General features: G+C 38.0%; 1 pseudogene; it reads left to right on the top strand.

The window, feature by feature from the left end:
* The first annotated feature begins 529 nt into the window (after nucleotides 1-529).
* LOC117901126 lies at nucleotides 530-1,628 on the top strand (annotated as a pseudogene).
* The last annotated feature ends 6,417 nt before the right edge of the window (nucleotides 1,629-8,045 follow it).

The following is an 8,045-nucleotide window of genomic DNA, read 5'->3' on the forward strand; positions in this document are numbered from 1 at the left end:
TATACAGTGGCGGAAAAAACAATAGAGACGCATTTTTTGTTGCAAAAAAAAAAAAAGAAGAGCTTGTGTGTGAGACCAGGGGTCGAGACTGGGAGTAAAGCTGGCTGTGAGAGGAAGAAGAAGCTGCTGCTGCTGCTCAACGATCAACCCGAGAACGGGCGCGAGCCTTAACGATAGCCCGAGACCGGGAGACTCGCGAGCGCGAGCTGTAAGCCTGAGAGAGAGAGAGAGAGAGAGACACCGGGTGAAGGTGATAAGCTGTAAGATTCATGTAAAGGTTTTTTTGTTTTTCTTTTGTATTTTGTAAAGAGGATTTCCTCGGTACGTCCATAATGTTTAATCTAACTGATTATCTGAACTCTCACGACCTTTGTTCTTCCTCTAACTACAATCTGAACTCTTGAGAAAAACAGAAATCATATACATAAATCCCGCATGTAATGAAACTAGAGACTTCTTTATAAGCTTACACAAGTTTCGCTTCCAATGTCGGACTCATCTCTCAGCTTTATTTAACGTGGCGGTAAGAATGTCAGACTATCAAAATGAGTGGAACACCGTTTCAACTTCAACGTTTTATAATAAACCCATTCATTATCAAAAACTCTGGACGGAAAAACACACGATATGGACCAAAAACATTTGCTAACTTTTGAAGAATTCGTAGTTTGTATGCGGCTATACAACAGGCTGCTAAGGGGGATCCTGCTCCTGGATCAGGGGACGCCCATGTCTCCACTCCCGAAGATAAGGATAAAGCACCGTCGAATGCCACAATATTCACAACCGTTTTGGTGGGGGGAGAGAACCCGGAATCGGAGCGTTGTTGTTGAATTTGCTTTGCTACTGACGAGGACAGCCGTTTGGATGCCTGGGTGAAGACGTGCCAGTGTCGTGGGACTACCAAGTGGGTGCCTATATCGCTGGATCGATGAAAAAACTCACAAGAGAAATCCTTTGCGCACCGTATCCTGCCCTCAGTGTCAAACGGAATACAAAATTGTGCTCCCACAAATGGGAAAACTCTGTGGAGCGTTGGAGGCGATGGATAATGTGATTAAACGCCTGAGTCCATTCCTGGTCGCAGGTTTCTTTGCGGCTCGCTGTATTGGACAGCAGTTACTACGGGCCAGGAACATTTCTACAGGCAAGCACTTACTCAATTTTTGGTCTGCAAGATTTCCTAAACATCGCATTTCTTACCACAGATTGTGGATCACGAGGCGGGCGATCCGCTCGTTCTTCTCATCGGGTTGCCAGCCATTCCAGTTGGTCTGGTGCGGGGCCGTTTAATTCGCTGGGAGGACGCTCTGCTGCGTCTGATTCGCAACCACGGCACCGTGGTGCGCAAATTTCCATTTGTCATCTATCCGAGCCTGTAAGAGAACTACAGTCATAACTCACAGTATTAATTCGTTCGTTAATTAATTCCACAGTGCCCAGGAGGAGCAGCCAGTAAACAGCAATCCGGCCACTCCTGCTCTGTCCTCCTTAGTAGCCTGTTGTAGAGCCGAGTTCGATAAAGACTTACACCGGTCTGGTAGAAAAACTGCAAATTCTTCTAACGTTAGCAGTATTTCTGGTCCATATCGTGTGTTTTTCCTTTCAGCGTTTTTGATAATGAATAGCCTTTCGAACGGCAGGTCTTGCACACTCATTGTGGGTTTATTATAAACCGTTGCAGTTGAAACGGTGTTCCACTCATTTTGATAGTTTGCATTGTTACCGCCACGTTAAATAAACATTGTAAGCGAAACTTGTGTAAAGCTTATAATCAAGTCTCTAGTTTCATTTCAAGAACAAAGGTCGTGGGAGCTCAGATAAGCAGCTAGATTGAAACTGATGGACGTACCGAGAGATTAACAAAATAAAAAAAAAAACGAGAAGCGACGTGTGAGACGCTTCTTACGCGTCACAACTTTTATGATCCAATCGGATCCCAATTCAGTGATCAGATAGATATGGTCATTCCCTTCGAAATGGTGTTTTTAGTTTTCTTTATCTTCAAAATTGTATCTTTGGGAGATTTTCGCCCTTTTGCGGGGCGGAAGGGGGTGCGGCTCATTTTGTAAATACACTTGTAACAGTGTGATCATACAGAAGTCTGGATGCAAAATTTGGTGGCTCTAGCTTTTACGGTCTCTGAGTACTAGTCGCTCATCAGGACGGAGAGACGGACGGACAGACAGACATGGCTCTATCGACTCGGCTATTGATGCTGATCAATAATATATATACTTTATGGGGTCGGAAACATTTCCTTCTGTGCGTTACATACAACCGTTATTCCCCACAAATACAACAAATATACCCTATTGATTCTTCGAGTACCGGGTGTAAAAAGCTCGCGCCCCTCGTAATGCAGAGCGAAATAATTGACCTTACATTAGTGGTCGATGGCATCTTAAAAGTGCATCCGAGCTCCAAATTGAATGAAACTTGTTTCGTTGTAGCATAAATGAAGATTTAAACTGAGTTTGTTGTTGTAATGAGCTGTTTTATATTTAAAATACGTTTCTTTTCGTTAGAGTGTCTCAAAGCCGTTATATTTCTAATGAAGAGCGTGCAAAAATTGCAACTTATGACGAAATGGGGATGCCACTACAGACATTTGCTAGAAAAGCGAACAAAAGTGAACAAAGATCCTGAAAATCGCGGAAAAAACCTCGCCCACCATTACTGCAAGAGCGTGACAAGCGCCTTATAAAAAGCCAGGCAATTAAAAAAATCTTAGCGCAGACCAAATTTCTCACGAACTGGCTCTCTCCGCATCAAAGTATCGAGTGCAACAAATGTTTAGGGCAAACCAGAACATTTCGGAAGAAATAAGTCTGGTCAAATGTCAGCTACTTCCTCGACATAAAGTTGCCTATATTGAATTTTCCAAAATCATAAATTAAGGGACTTGGAGTGGCCAAATATCGTCTGCAGTCATAAGAAAAAAATCGAATTTAGATGGTCCAGATGGATATACAGGCTCCAAAACATGTGAAAATGTCTCGAAATTTCCAAGGAGGGTCCCTTATAGTGTGGCCTGTATTTGGTAATGCTGGAAATTGTGTAATAAGTTTTGTTACTCACAAAATTAGCTCGGAAAAATATGTGCCACTAATGGACGAAGGTCTTACTGATTTTGGGGGAACGCATTATGGAGATTCCTGGACATTTGCACAGGATAATGCCGAGATCCCTGTGTCTATGTACACAAAAACAATTTTTTGAAGAGATAAAAACTCTGATTTTGAAGTATCCAGCGAAAAGTGTAGATTTAAACCCAATTGAATACCGTTGGTGCATACTTTCTATCAAAACGCACATGCACGGAAGACAATTTACCACGTTAAAGTAGTTAAAAGAGGATATAGTCAAGGAATGGGCGAACTTGGACTTATGCTTTTATATATTCAATGCCAGGATGCAAAACATAATTTTTAATAGCAAGGAGGTCATATTTAAGCAATTTAGTACAAATTGCGAATTTTAAATTCAAGTTATTTTAAGAAAATAAAGTTCCTAAGAAATTACAAGTTCACTTTTTTCGATCGGGAAAATATTTATTTAATTCTCAAAAAAACGTCAAAAAGTATACAAAACATTCGTTGACATTTTTTGAATTGTTTTTATGTTGACTTTAAGCCAAAATTAAAAACAAAAATTTGAAAATATGAACATTTTATAAATTTATGTTTGTAAGGTGACTTATTTCGCGCACCTTACCTACTGACCTGTTCTGCTATTCTACATATGTAAGCAAACATAAATTTAACATAGATTCCACAAGCACGTGGTGGCATCTATGTACACTTTGCTCGAAGAGTCAACTCCTTGTAAAGGATATGCACTCTCTCCAACCCCTTTCCTTATACGGCACCAATGGGTGCGCAGCACCAACACTCCCCGTCCATCGGAATGGTGATGCTGAGCGTCGTGCTTACGAAGGGACGAACACGACGGCCTCTATTGAGGCTTCTTTCAGCGACGCCACGCCAGCAGAAAGTTCTTTACGATTTCGTTTCAGTCCCAAGCAGAGCTTGTAGCGCGACGGTCGAGCAAAATTCAGTAAATAGCTGCACGGGACCATATCAATTCTTGTGAATATACCCGCAAATTACCGACATGTCATTCTTCCTTCACTTATAATTAGTTGACGGCAAACAACACGCATGCAGAACATTTGTAAAATGTAGTGCAAAATAATTACACGCATTCTGCATTTATTTACTGTTCAAAGAAGATACAAAAAAAGAATAATAATATTTCGGATCATATCACATTACTGCAAAAAGTATTACGATCACATGGATTATCTTTGTTTTGATACAAAAAATGTTGTCTCTTAAACATGAACATTCGGATGTAAACAAGCAATGAAAGAAGGGGTCACAGTACTGCGTTTGATAGACAACTCGAAGATATGCACGTCCAATGCCAAACAGTAAACACAGTAAAGCAAGTCAGTGTCCGAACTCTAATCATTAAACAAACGCTTTTAGGGGATTTAGGATTTAACTATTCTAGTTAGAAGCGTTCAAATTTTAAAAATAAAATTGAATCCAGACCTAATGAGTGATAAATATATTCTTATTCAAAGATTTAGCATCATGCTACTTTCTAAGCATCCGTAGACCAAACAATAACAAAAACAAGTTCACTTTTGGGCGAGCACCAATTGAATCTTCTGTGTTCGTTAAGTAAAGAATCAAATTGATTTTTAATATAAGTAGAGTTCTTAAATATGGTAATACGTTATACGAATAAGTGTAAAATGTTCAAAAACAGCACGTGAAATTAATGAAACCATTCATTTATGTTTATTTACATAAATATGATATGAATATGTTTCTTTGTGTGGATATGTGAAAAATGTTAACTATTTTGCATTTTTGCAGTGGATAGATGGCTGAGCTTCTGACAAATGCATTATAATTCTACAATAGCAAAGCCTAAAGCTGCCTACGAACATAAAATTAACTTGAAGTGAGTTCGGAAGTATCTTATTAGGAGTCGTATATGTAAGTCGACATGGAATGGAATGCATTGGAGCAGTGATGAAAAAATAATAGAAATGACCCAACTATTTTGTTTTTGGAGCAACTTTGGTTCCAGCATATTGGGAATTTATTTAGCATTCCCTTTTGGGCTTCCTTTGCAAGATGTAATAGCTGTGTAGCTGTGCATTGGCGTAGATCGTGTCATACAAAGTCCTTATATTGAAAGAATACATATCCTAAGACTAAGAAAAATAGTGTCAGATAGTGTCGCAAATTTACAATGTATTTAATAGAAGTGTTTACGGAAGAAAGCGCAAAACAGCGGAGAAGTTCGACAACCTCCATGTTCAAAAAATAAAACAAAAAACGTTGTGAGTCACGTTCTTACGCGTCACTAATTTTACCCCACCGACGCACAGTGGACTTGCTAAATAATAACTTCTGAACATATCAAGATATCTTCATTAAATAAACAGCATTAGAAAACAAATCTTCCAAAATATATTCTGCATGTGGACATTGTGCTACAAGGTCTAAGAGCTTCACAATAAATAATCAAAGTTGAAAGCTGATAAGTGTGCACATATTTATGTCCTTTTGTGGTGCATAAAATGTTCAACTTCGAATAGTTCAAGTTGGAAAATTATAAAGCTTTGTTTTTAGCCCAATATAATATTAAAAGATCATTAACTTTGAAATGATGTCCGAAAATAGTCTTATTTGAACCTTTCTACCGCATGTAATGCATACATATCTCCCAATTGACTTATATTTCTCTTGCCCATTTAGAAAAACAAAACATTCTTTGGGTACCTTGTCCTACCTATTACCTATACCAATTGTCAGTGATCTGCAGTCTCTGTTTTGACATCGAAGAGGTGAAACGCGGCTTTGACTGGCGGTACAGGGGCTAAATTATTAAATTTGTAGTCAAAGATCCACATTCCGCAATGATCCGCAATTCGACATATTCTCTCTCGGTTCTCTTCTTTTTTAAATATTGTGGATGCCACAGACTTTCAGTCTTTGTAAGGGTTGACAGAAGAGTGCAAAAAATTGGTTCATTTTAGTGGAAATCCCAGGAGTCTGCACAGACTAATTTTTAGCTTTAGTCTCCGAGAACTAAGCTGGCAAAATAAGCTCGTCTATTGATTCTTTACTTTATGGAAACTATTCCGTTTTGCCATTACACAACTATAATTTACCCCTATACCCTCTGAGTACCAGTCACAAGAGCGTAATTTGGCAGATTTTTTACAAATATATTAACATTAGGCGCCGGCACGGCCCTATCTATTGTGCATTGGAAAGCGCTCGGCTGTTGCACTGCCGATCAAGGACAGTTGTATTCCATTGATTGGTGCTAACCCCACTGCAGTGCAATTGAAATCTATTAAGAAGATAGCAAAGAAACCAAAAACAGGCTTGGATTGACGCATAGTTTTAATTTTTCTTCTCATCTACATATGTTCTAGACCCTTACGTACGCTGTACCTGATTCAATTTTTAAAAAACTAATCGAGATACTCGATGGAAAGCTACATAAATCTTCTTTACAATGAACTAATTCGCATTAGAGAAATCCGTTCAAATTGGCCATTTTCTTTGCATTTTACCACACGATCTCTGCGTTTGTTCGCTATCATATGTTTTTCGCCATTTGTATGAATACTAAATCCATTCTGCACTAAACATAGTGCTAACAGAATAATATCGAATGTAAATTGTATCTTTTTTGTACACTGAAAGCGTGCGAACGTAAATTCGCCACCGGCGGAATTGCCAATAGGAAAACAAAAATTTCCTTTCAATTTTAAGATGCTTTCAACATACATACATATATTACAATGCATTCCATTCCTGCACTGCGTCTATTCTATTTTCACTGAATGACAAATATTCTGGCTTTTCAAGAACATTTCAGCCATCTCCTATAGTCTCCCGAATCTAGGCGTAAGACCCTACGGACAGATCTAGGACAGATGCTGTCTTTAATTACACTACTCGACACGCTTTTGCCGCTTCGATTCAGACCAACTTTTTATGAAAGATATGGGGCTTAGAAATGGTTTGATAATTAATTTCTTTTTCTATGGCAGAATTTTTTTTAAAGCACTTTTTTTTAGAGGTAGTTTTTTTTTTCACACAACTCAAGTATCTTCCATCTTAGTTTAATAAACTTAGTCATTCTTTAAAGCTAATCAATGCATCTATAAAGTATACCCAAACAGATTGTGGCTTTAGCTTACCGTTTGAGAAATACTAAGCTTTCAAATAAAAAAATGTTGATTTTTGAGAGGTATTTTTTACGAAATTTTGACTTTAAAAACTCGGGAAAAGTAAAAAAAAAATATCAAGTGTGTACCGACACCTTTTTGAGAAAATGTGAGAAAATTTGTAAAAACGTAAAAGTGCTATATTTTAATTGATTTTAAAATAATCTTTGCCACCCGACAAGTTATATGTTTTTCACTCATAATTTTGAGTTTTATTTTGTGAATGAATTTGTACGTTGCAAATACTAAATGTAAAATCGGCTCCACTCCCTGCATCGCAATTAATTGTCTGCATTCAGATATGGACCTAGATTACATGGCGAACTAATGTACTCGTAGCTTCATCAATGCATAATTGTAAATCCTAATCTACATGTACAAATGTACATTGTACATAAATACATACATATATGTACATATGAATTTCGGAAAACACATACTTACATACATTTGTACATAAGCATTGATTGGTACAGAAAACACAGAAAATGCTACAGCACAACGATGTCATACTTTGAATTGTTTTGCCCTGAAGGTTTTTACAGCATTTAAGATGAAAATTTATCAATTGACCTTGGGGCAATGTTTCTAAATAGCCTTGGACCTTAGACGAACCGCCTCGACCCAACAATATGTAAACCCTTTTTAACAAGCGGTTTCACTGCGAAAGCACATTTAAATATTAAAACTGAATTCAAAGGCGGAAATATGCAAATGGAAATGCTGCCAGCTATCAACTTTTTTTATTGTAGTGGCAAAGACAAGGTGGTGGTGCTCA

This window comes from Drosophila subobscura, chromosome U, assembly GCF_008121235.1.
Source record: "Drosophila subobscura isolate 14011-0131.10 chromosome U, UCBerk_Dsub_1.0, whole genome shotgun sequence".
NCBI lineage: Eukaryota > Metazoa > Arthropoda > Insecta > Diptera > Drosophilidae > Drosophila > Drosophila subobscura.